This window comes from Castor canadensis, chromosome 7 (assembly GCF_047511655.1).
Source record: "Castor canadensis chromosome 7, mCasCan1.hap1v2, whole genome shotgun sequence".
NCBI classification, from domain to species: domain Eukaryota; kingdom Metazoa; phylum Chordata; class Mammalia; order Rodentia; family Castoridae; genus Castor; species Castor canadensis.
The window spans coordinates 149,584,140-149,594,132 of NC_133392.1; the positions used below are offsets into that span (position 1 = coordinate 149,584,140).

General features: G+C 53.9%; 1 long non-coding RNA gene across 1 annotated transcript; it reads left to right on the plus strand.

The window, feature by feature from the left end:
• The first annotated feature begins 310 nt into the window (after positions 1 to 310).
• Positions 311 to 6,706, plus strand: LOC141424704 (uncharacterized). The gene is made up of 3 exons (XR_012449553.1): positions 311 to 471; positions 5,764 to 5,901; positions 6,411 to 6,706. It is a non-coding gene; the product is annotated as an uncharacterized lncRNA (long non-coding RNA).
• The last annotated feature ends 3,287 nt before the right edge of the window (positions 6,707 to 9,993 follow it).

Here is a 9,993-nt window from a genome sequence, read left to right on the forward strand (position 1 = left end):
TAATGGTCCTTCTTCCTCCTCTTTAAGCTCATTGATTTGTTCTCACCCCAGGACCTTTGCACACACTCTTCCCTTTTCTTTAGGGACTGCTTTGCCCCACACCTAGGCATGCATGACTGTCTCCCTATCAGTCCAACCTTAGTGACCACCTGGCTAATGTTGACCTCCAGTCACATCACTGGGCACTTGAAATTACCTTGCTTATTTTCTCGTTTTTGACTTTATGACCTATCATGGAAAGGTCCTGAGGGCAAGGACTTCGTCTGTTCACTGTGGTAACCTGAGCTCCTATGACAATGCCAACATGCAGTAGGGTGTCAGTACGTTAGTGATTAACTGACCACATGAGCAAGATTGCTGTGAACTCAAAGGATCTCTCTCCTTTCTATCCCTTTACCCAGCTCTTTGGCTGTGACGGTCTCACCCCAGCTGCTGTCAGTAAACAAAGGACAACTTGGATCCCAAATCCTGGTACACTGTGACTCATGCTTCTTTATTCATTTGCTTATTCTCTATGTTGCCCAGGTTAGTCTTGAATTCTTGGGTTCAAGTGATCCTTCTGCCTCAGCCTCCAAAAAACCCGGAATAAGAGAGGCAAGCTATGGTCTCTAACCCAAGCATGGCAGCATTTCCTGAGTTCCGACAATGTGCTGAGGGCTCTGCAGCCGTTTGATGGGGATAGGGTGAATTCTCAAAGACATTCATTTTGCCGGTGGGGAAGGTGAGGTGTGCATGGAGAGTGGAATGCCTGAGGGCACCCATCTGGTTTCGAACCCGGGTCTGTCTGGCTTCAAAATCTGTGCCTAGGAGAGCCGGAGATCTCATGTGAGGAGGTATGACAGAGCTGCGCCTGGAAGGAGGATGAGGTCTGGACCAGGGGAAGCGGGGTTGGGAGGGAACTTCTGTCGGGGGGCCACAGTGAGCAAGGCGGGGAAGCAGGCTGCCCGTGGGGTCAGGGAGTAGTTTAGATTTCCTGGGGACACAGGGTGACAGGAGAGAATGGGAGGGAGGTGAGAAAGGAAGGTGGGCTGGTTTAGACCACAGGAGTCCAGGAAGTCAGACCTTGATGTCTGTCTCAGCATCATGGTGGCAATGAGAGGAAAGGGTGGGGGTGGGGGCTGGACCCTAGAGGACTTCCCAGCAAGTGAGTTCAGAGGGAGAGGTGCTGGAAGGGGTGGCTTCTCTAAGCCCAGCCCAAACTCCAGGAGTTTGGGGGACTGGGAAGGAAAAGAGGGACCACAGAACAGGAACCCCAGAGTTCTGGATTAGAAGTGGTAGGGGCTCTGGGTTCTGCAGTTGCTGGACCATGGTTTGAGTTCCAGTTCTGCTGTTTCTGGGCTGTGAGCATGATCCTCAAAGCCAGGTCACTCTGGGCGTGGTGACTTTGTGGATGGAATGGGAAGTCCCTGGTGCGTGATGGCAGAAGTCTCAATATCTGTGGTACACCCGGGACAGTGGCCAGCACAGGTCCAAATGCTCCAAACTCATGTGGTCCCAGTGCCTTTTTTCACTCGAGGCCATAAATGTGGGTTTTAGTGTGAGGTCTTTTAGTGTGAGCTGTGGTGTGGCCACCCTGGCTCCTGAAAGAAAGGGCCTATGAGCCTGGAGGCTGCATTGTAAACCCTTCTCTAGCGCACTGGCCAGTGAGGTTGGGGAACACTAAGGTGGGGTGGGCAACAGGGATACTGGGTCAGCCTGGGACATTCCAGCCAGTGTGTGTTGTTAGCTGACAAGTTAATGAGAAAGAAAATCTCTGTTGGTCTAGTTGGGGTTGCAGTCGGGGTAAGTCTCTGGAGTGAGATAGGATCAAAAGGCAAGGAGACTGTCCAGGAAGCAGCAAGGCCAGAGAAGAGCAAGCCCGGGGTCTGGCCTTGGCTCTTGATATCACTGCTATGTGACTTGAACAAGTCACTTTCCCTTTTTGAGCCCCTATGCCATGAGTGGATTAGCTCTATCAACAGTCCTGGCCTTCCCGGCTCTGTGGGGCAGGGAGCTGGGTCTCTGCCCCTGAACAGAAGGCAGGGGTGGGCTGAGAGAGACCCCTACCTTTCTTGGATACTGGGAACAGCACGAGCTCTAATCTGTGTTGACATTCCGCTGAGTCTGGGGGCCGGGTGTGGGTGTGGGATTTGAAATTCTCCTGGCTTTTGTGATCCTCCAGCCCCTCTCAGCGGTCAGGTGGGTGCTGGGATGTAGCACTTGCTTTGTGTCACTCTGAGGGGGATTAAATACCCTGGGCCAGGGGGTTGAGGGGGTGCGGAGAAAGGGATTTGGGGGGCTGGGCTGAGGGCCAGCTGCTGAGCGGGGGCTCCTCCCCTTCCCAAGTCCCTCTGTGGGGAATGGGGGAATGTGCTCGGATACCACAGTGGCCTTGGAAATGACAGTCCGTGCATGGGACAGATGAGGGGAGCTAACTCCCCAGGTCACATGGGTGATAGGGATGGTGGACCCAGGTGCTCACATCTGCACACTGAACTCACACACAGTCTCATAGACCGACATGAGGGCAGAATAAGGGAGAGATGGGGGCCACCTCCCAGGTCATGGGGTATGTGACAGGTGGTCAGTGTGGTGAAGAAGGGACTCCTGGGAAGCCGGACCAGGATGCCTGGCAGCTGTGGGGAGGAGTGGAGGCTCTGCAAGGTCTCGGTGGGGGGGGGTCTGACATGTCTTGGAGTGCTCTCTCCCTGCTTGGCTCCTTGGAGGGCAGTAGTAAAGGGGCTTTCTGGTGACTTGTGCATGTCCACAAGGTCATGTCTTGCTTTCTTAGGTGCTGGCCTTGGGGTCTCAATGGGCAGCCATGGCTGACCAGGGCTGAGATAGAAACTTGGCCCTTCCTTCCTTCCTTTCTTCCTTCCTTCCTTCCTTCCTTCCCTCCCTCCCTCTCTCTTTTTCTCTTCCTCCCTTCCTCCCTCCCTCTGTCCTTCCTTCCCTTCCTCCTTCCCTTCTTCTTTCCTTTTTTCCTTCCTTCCAGGCAGGGTCTTGCTTGTAGCCTAGGATGGTCATGAACTCTTGATTCTCCTGCCCCAGCCTCCCCAGTGTTGGGATTATAGGTACACACCACCACACCAGTCCTGGAATGATCTTTAAAGACTGTTTCTCTTTCAGCCATACCAATCAGGAGTTTCCTGGGAACAGGGGTCCTGCCTATATGGCCACTGAGACCTCTTCTTGATCACTTAGTGCCAAGCACATGGGGGTGTTGCAGGTATGTGGAGAAAGGAAGAAAGAGGAAGGGGAGAGGTCAGAAAAGAGAGATGGCAGGAGTTCCAGTCCACCAGGGCGTCTGCTCTGGGCACCTTCACTCTAGGCATCCCTTCATCTTTGGGCCTCAGACCCTCCCTTGTTTTTGACCTTGACTGGAGACTCATCCTTCATAAATGAGGCCCAAGGATGAAGGGAGTGCTTCATGAGACTCAGTTTCCCCATAGCATCATGATGGGGGTTAAACAAGCTATGGAGAAAGCACATAATGCAGCCTGCCTCACTCACTCACTCAGTCCCTCACTCCCTCTCTCCCTCATTCATTCACTCACTCACTCATTCACTCACTCACTAATTCACTCATTTGCTCACTCACTCACTCATTCACTCACTCATTCACTCACTCACTCGCTCACTCATTCGCTCACTCGCTCACTCATTTGCTCACTCACTCATTTGCTCATTCACTCACTCACTCACTCACTCACTCACTCACTCACTCACAGTGCCAGGCAGTCTTCCGGCACTTAGGGTCATAATGAGCATCACTGATGACTTAGCTACTTGATGCCAGGCCTAGTGTGAAGAGCTCTGGGATCATTACCTTATTGGCTCCACCCCAGAACCCCATTCGGAAATCATTATGAGGCCCATTTTATAGATGAGGCCTAGAGAGGCTGAGGAATGTGTTCAAGGCCACAGAGCTCCTGAGTGGCAGAGCTGAGGTTTGAACCCAGATAGCCCAGGTCCTAGGTGGTTCTTCACCATTGAACTGGTCTTCAGGCTTTGCACACCTCTGGTGGGAATAATATCTCAGAATCATTGTTTTCTGGAAAGCTCTATGAGGTCAGGGACTGTGTCTGGTTCTGCTTCACCCGGCACACAGTAGATAGTCAGGAAGTGTGTGAGCTGCCCAAGGTCAACCTGCCTGAGAGTTCCAGAGAGGACTGTGGGTTTTGAGCCTGACTGTGCCCGTGGCCGTCCTTGGAGGACTCTCTGTCTGGCCTACTCACTCCCCAGTCTCCTCCAGGGCTTGGGGGGCAGTGGAGATGGCCCCATAGAGGGTTCCTGAAGGCCCAGGATAGAATATCAGTGACTGAGCTCTTGAAAATCTGATCTCATCCAGCCCATCTCCTGAGGTTCCCACAGACCATCAATCAGCAGCGAGACACGATCGTATTTTATAGCCTGGCCTGGCCGGGGGTGGCATGAAACCCAAGCCTGGCTCTGCCTGGGGTCCTGCCTGCTTAGGGGGACCAAGGAGGTCCCTGCAGAGTCTTAACCCCTTGCAATCCCACTTCCACCAGCTTGGGCTTGGCTCCTGTCTTCCACCAGCCCTGCCAAACTGGTCCCTTGCAGGGGAACTTATGGGGAGGGATAGATCTTCTGGGGTCTTGTTTGTCCCCTGGAACCTGCAGGAGGGTCTGGGGATCAGAGGGTCTGGCCCAACCTGAAAATCTGGGCTCTGGCTCAAAGTCTGCCTCTTTGTGGCCGAGTGACTTGAGGCAGGTTGCTTTCCCTCTCTGGGCCCCTCACCTCCCATCTGGGAATCCCAGTTTCTCAAGCCTTGTCTTTATGAAATTTGATTCTTGGCCTTGGATCTCACCATGTTCATAGCATAGTTGTCCCTGGGGGGTACTTAATCCATAAGAAGAGGTACTTGCCTGTTGTAGGAATTGCTATTTTTTTCAGAAACTACAGCAAGTAGAATTCGACCGGAGCTCAGGTTTTCTGTTGCTGACTCCAGGGCAAGAACACTCCTTCCTTCTGCTTTCCCACCTGGCTTTGGAAAGGGATCTGTGAGCCACACTGGTTCTCAGTTGTTGTCAGGGCCAAGTGAATAGAGAGTTCAGAGTTGGCTTCAAGCCATTTCCCCAGCTCTGCAACTCCAGGGGTGTGTTAGGGAAGGTGCCACAGGCTTTTCAGGGAACCGAAGCAGGTAGGAGAAGCCCTGGGGTGAAACAGCTCGTTTACAGCTAGGAAGGAAGACCCAGCCGTGAGTGGGATGAGCCAGCTCTTGGATAGAACTCAGCCATTAACTGGCTAAGTAACCTCAACTTAGCAGCTCTTGAATGAGAAGGATGAGAGCGATTTGAGGCTTGAGCACAACAAGGACCACTCCAGTGGTCCCACAGCCTATGGGGCCCAGGTCCTCATCAGGCTGCCCCAGGAGGGACTGAGGACCCAGACCTGAGGGGTGTGGGCTGTGAGGCTGGGGAGACTCTCCCCATCGGTGCTGGTGGGCTGTGGGAGGGGCGCTAACAGGGAGCTGCTCTCTGGGGTCTCCAGTGTCCAGCTCCTGGATTGCAGAGGCCATTTTGGGGAAGGAGAGGGAGGTCTGGGAGCAGCTTTAGCAGGTGGATGAGGCTCTGAGGACGTGGGTGTCTCACCAACAGCTGAACGTGCCGGACTGATGGATGGCTATAAGAAAATCAGTTTTCTGAAGCTCCGTCAGTGAGGAGGGTAGGCAGGCCCAGGGAGCCTCAGGCTTGGGTGGGGAAGGCCTCTGTGCCCAGCAGATGGCACATAGCCCTGTCACCTCCCCCTGTCTCTCCCCAGCTGTCCTTCAGTTACAGAGATCCTTCTCTCTCCACCTCCTGGGTGCCTGGGGAGGAAGACAACTCAAATTCTGGATTGATGACGCTATCAAGTTTCTAATTGGCTGGGTGACCATTCTGTGCCTCAGTTTCCCAACAGGTAAGTAGAAAGAGATTGCCTAAATCTCCCTCATTTGGAACAAGATGCCAGATGGCTCCTTCTCAGGCTTCAGGTCTCAGTTTGAACATCGCCTCCTTAGGGATGCCAGCCAGCCCGTTGGCCCTCTGTGTCCCCTTTTCCCCAGTGCCTTCTCGCTGCCTGCTGGAAGGAAGGAGCTCACTGCTGAACTCCAGGGCCTACTCAGTGCCCAGCACACAATAGGCCCTCAATCAATGACTGCTGGATGGATGAACAGGTGGCAGGCCCAGTTCTCAGTGTGAACATAGTAAAATCTCCTAACAGTAAAAAGGCTAATATTCTAAGGGAGTGGGAGCTATGGTCCCACATTACTGAAGCCATGAGCACACCCATATCCCAGCAGGGAACAGTGAGTCCCAGAGACAAGTCCTGTATTTATTGAATATTTAACTCAGCTAAGTTGCACACTGAGTGGGAGACATCTCTGCAAATTCTTACCCTTTCCCTCTCCGCCTGATTTCTCTGCTTAGGATGAGAATTTCAGAAACCCCACTGCAATCCTGCCTCTTCTCTGGACAAACCCAGGGTTGCAGAAAATCGAACTGGAAGGGCCTAGTCTATGGCTGCTTTTGGCAAAGGAGCAACTGAGGCTTCTGAGCAAGGTCAGCAGAGTCCCCTAGAGGCAGAACAGGTGGGAGATGAAGCCTGGCTAGGAGTTGCTGGTGTCTCCTGGCTGTGCCTGTGGATGTGAGTTGTGGAAGGTCTCTTCTCCTTCTCTCTCATTCTTTTCTCCTCTAAAAACAACACCCAACCATGCTCTCCCAGGACTTGGAGAAATGGCCCGAATCCCTTATGTTCTGGCCCAGGAACATTTTTACGACCCCGGTGACATGAGCCCATTCCCAGCCCTGGCTGGGGGGGAGGCCCATTCATCTTCCCAGCTGGCGGCCAGCATGTGGGAAAGGCCGCTGGGGGCAGAGCGGGTGGAGGGAGGGGGGTGGCACCTGTTTCTCTCACTCTTCTAACCTCAGCTTCAGGCTTCCAGCTCTCTGGAGGCAGTGATGAGGCTGGGGGAGGACTGGGGGGATGTCTGCCACAGTCACGTACTCAGCCTGGCTGACATCGCCCAGGGCAACAAGGCTATGCTGAGAGTGGGAGCCTGCCAAAGGCCTGGAATGTCCTCTAGGTACCACACTGGCCTCCCCCCATCCCTCCAGAAGTGGTGGAAGGTCCTGGAGAGCTCCAGAGAGGATGGAGTCAGCTCTGGCCCTGAGAGGGCTTCCATTCTAAAGGGAGACAGAGTCAATGTGTGGACAGTAGCACCGGCAGTGAGGGGAAAGAGAGCTGGGCTGAGGGAATAAACTCCCTCTGTGGATGCTGGGAGGAAGGGGTGTAGGGAAACTCACAGGTGTGAGACAGAAAGTGGCAGCTTTGGCTGCAGGGGGAGGTGGGGGCTGCATCGTTGAGACCGGGCACTGCACTAGGACTAATCCTGATGGTGATGGGGTGACACTGCAGGAGAAGGACGTGAGCAGAACACGTTCTGTGAAGATTCTCTGAGCTCTTAGGAACAGCAAGGCCAAAGGCAGTCGATGAAGCTGGAGATGTCTTCTGTGGGGAGCAAGCTGGGGAGTAAGGCCCTCCTGAGCTTCCCCTGGTCCTCATGTTCCTGGCACTGTCCCTTGTGAAGACACCTCTCCTCTCCAGGCTTCTGTTTCCCCACTCGTGTAATAGTTAATCTCAAGCCAGTTACTATGCAGCTCTGTCATTAATCAGTGATGGGAACCTTTCTGAGCCTCAGTTTCCCTGTTTGTAAAGTGAGAAACTCACCTGGATGTTGGGAGCCCCAACTCACCATTTGTTAACAGGCTGGCCCCAGGCCTGACTTACAGAGTGGTCAGTGACCCAGAATGTAGCTGTCTTGAACCCCCTAGGTTGCACTCACCCCGCTTCTGCAATTACTCTCGTTGAGGACTTGCTGGGACTACAAGAGGGCTTGGCACTAAGGGAAATGGTGGCCTTGTGCACCATCCCTGGGTGGGGCACATGGAGGAGGCCACTCAGGTTTCAGGATCTGAGGACCTGCAGAGCTTGGAGGAATTTTCCCAGGCTGGGGCGGCGGGCAGCTGGAAGCCATCTGTCCCAGGGAAGGAGAAAGGATCGGGGGTCCTGCCAAGGTCTTTCTCTGGGAACAAGAACTCAGAAGGGGGGCAAGAGTCTCCTATCCAGCCTGGAAAGACGAAACCCTGCTGCCCGGCCAGCTGCTTGTGGCGGTGCCAAAACCTCAACCAGCCTGGCTTCTAAACTTCCCCGGGGCTATGAGAGTTGGGGAGAGCACATGGAGTCCCTGCCTCAGGTGCTGAACTTCCACTGGGTATCTAGGGCACCACAGGTCAGAAGTCAGGGAGGTGGGGGCCCATGGCACAGCAAGAGCCCTAGAGTCTGGCAGAACTCAAGTTCAAGTTTATCCCAGAGCCAGTATTTTCCACTCTGCAAGGTCATTGTGAAGATTAGCAATAATAGCTGAGGAACACCAGCACAGACAGTGCTAATATGTTCCTGGAGGGGGATGGACTGTTGATTAAGAGCATAGGCAGAGCCTGCCTGCCAGGTTCAAATCCCCACTCTGCCAATTGAGTGAATTAATGAACCTTAGTTTTCCCACATGCATGCTGTATGTTCTTGCCAGCGCAGTAAGCACTAGTTGGTATGGTTCTGGTCATCGCTCACAATGCCATGTGGGTGAACACTCAGAGCACGCTTTTCTTCTTGCAACCCTGAGAGCCACAGCCTCTGCCCCTCTCCACAGCCTCTGCATCCTGGGCACCCTGCCTGTGCTATCTCTGGGCTCTGCCTGCCTCTCAGGAATACAGCAATTTACTGTCTCCCCCTTCCATCCAGGGAGGAGAGACCCTGAGATGGGTAGAGACTCCTTTAAGGCGGCAGGGCCAGTAGGTGCCAGTGAAAGCCTCCTTTCAAGCCAGCCCCTTGGAGCAACTGAGGGAGGGTCCTCAGGCCGTGGAGACATGGCAGCGATGGCGGGAAAGCGCTGGACCAAGAGTCAGGAGCCCAACGTCTTTACTGCTCACCTGGTGCTCAATTGTTCCTTCGTGTGTCATGTGGAGAGAGTAAAACAGCCATCATACAAGGTGGAGGTGGATGAGCCTTCGTTGATGCGGGGAGGTCTTGGCACAGAGCGGGTCTAGAGGGGCTGGCGGGGGAGGGCTTATTGGTGTTGATGGCAACTGTGTGATTGGGTTTGCTGTGAAGGTAGAATTTGGCAGTAAGTCAATGAGTAGAGGCTAATGGTGGTGGTGTGGGGGTATTGGTAGAATTGGTGGCAGTGTTAGTTTGGTAATGTTCCTGGTGTCAGGGTTGTTGTTGGTGATGGTGGCGTCAACACGGATAGTGTTGATGTTAACTTCACTCCTGGTGGTGGTGGTGTTGTGGCAGATTGGCATTGTTGGTATGAGAGGTTACTGGTGGTGATGGTGATGGTGATGACATTGGAGCTAACATTATTTTATTTCTGGTGGTGGTGCTGCTGTTCGTGGTGGCAGGGATGGTGTTGGTGCTGTCATTGGTGATGGGGTGGTGATTTGGGGGATGCTCTTGTTTTTCACCCAGCTGGGATGTTGACCATACTATGGCCGGAGGTTCTTCAGCAGGAGGTGACAGATGTTCCTGAAGGAGTCTGTGCCCTGCTGAAGGAACAGATGAGCAAATGAACAGAGGAGTGGGTGTGCAGAAGAAGCGACCCTGGCCCCTTGCTCAGAGAGCCCACAGACTGGCAAAGTAGGAGTGGCCCCCAGGCTCTGGGCATGTGGGGGGGCAAGACCACCATCAGGGGTCTGGGAAACTTTCCAAAAAGGGGTGACCAGTAACCTGAGCATTAGGGTGATGCCACCAGGAGGAGGGTCATGGGAAAACTGTACCCCAGGCTTTACTTTAGGCCACTGGCTCTCTTTCCACCTCCTACTTTCAGAGGCTGCTGGAGGCGGGCAAGGAGCCTGTGGGACGGGGCGCAGCTGAGCTGCCTCCTTAGGATGGGTGGGGTGGGACTGCTACTGGGGGCCAGTGCTGCTTGGGGATGTTCTAGAACCCTTATAGAAA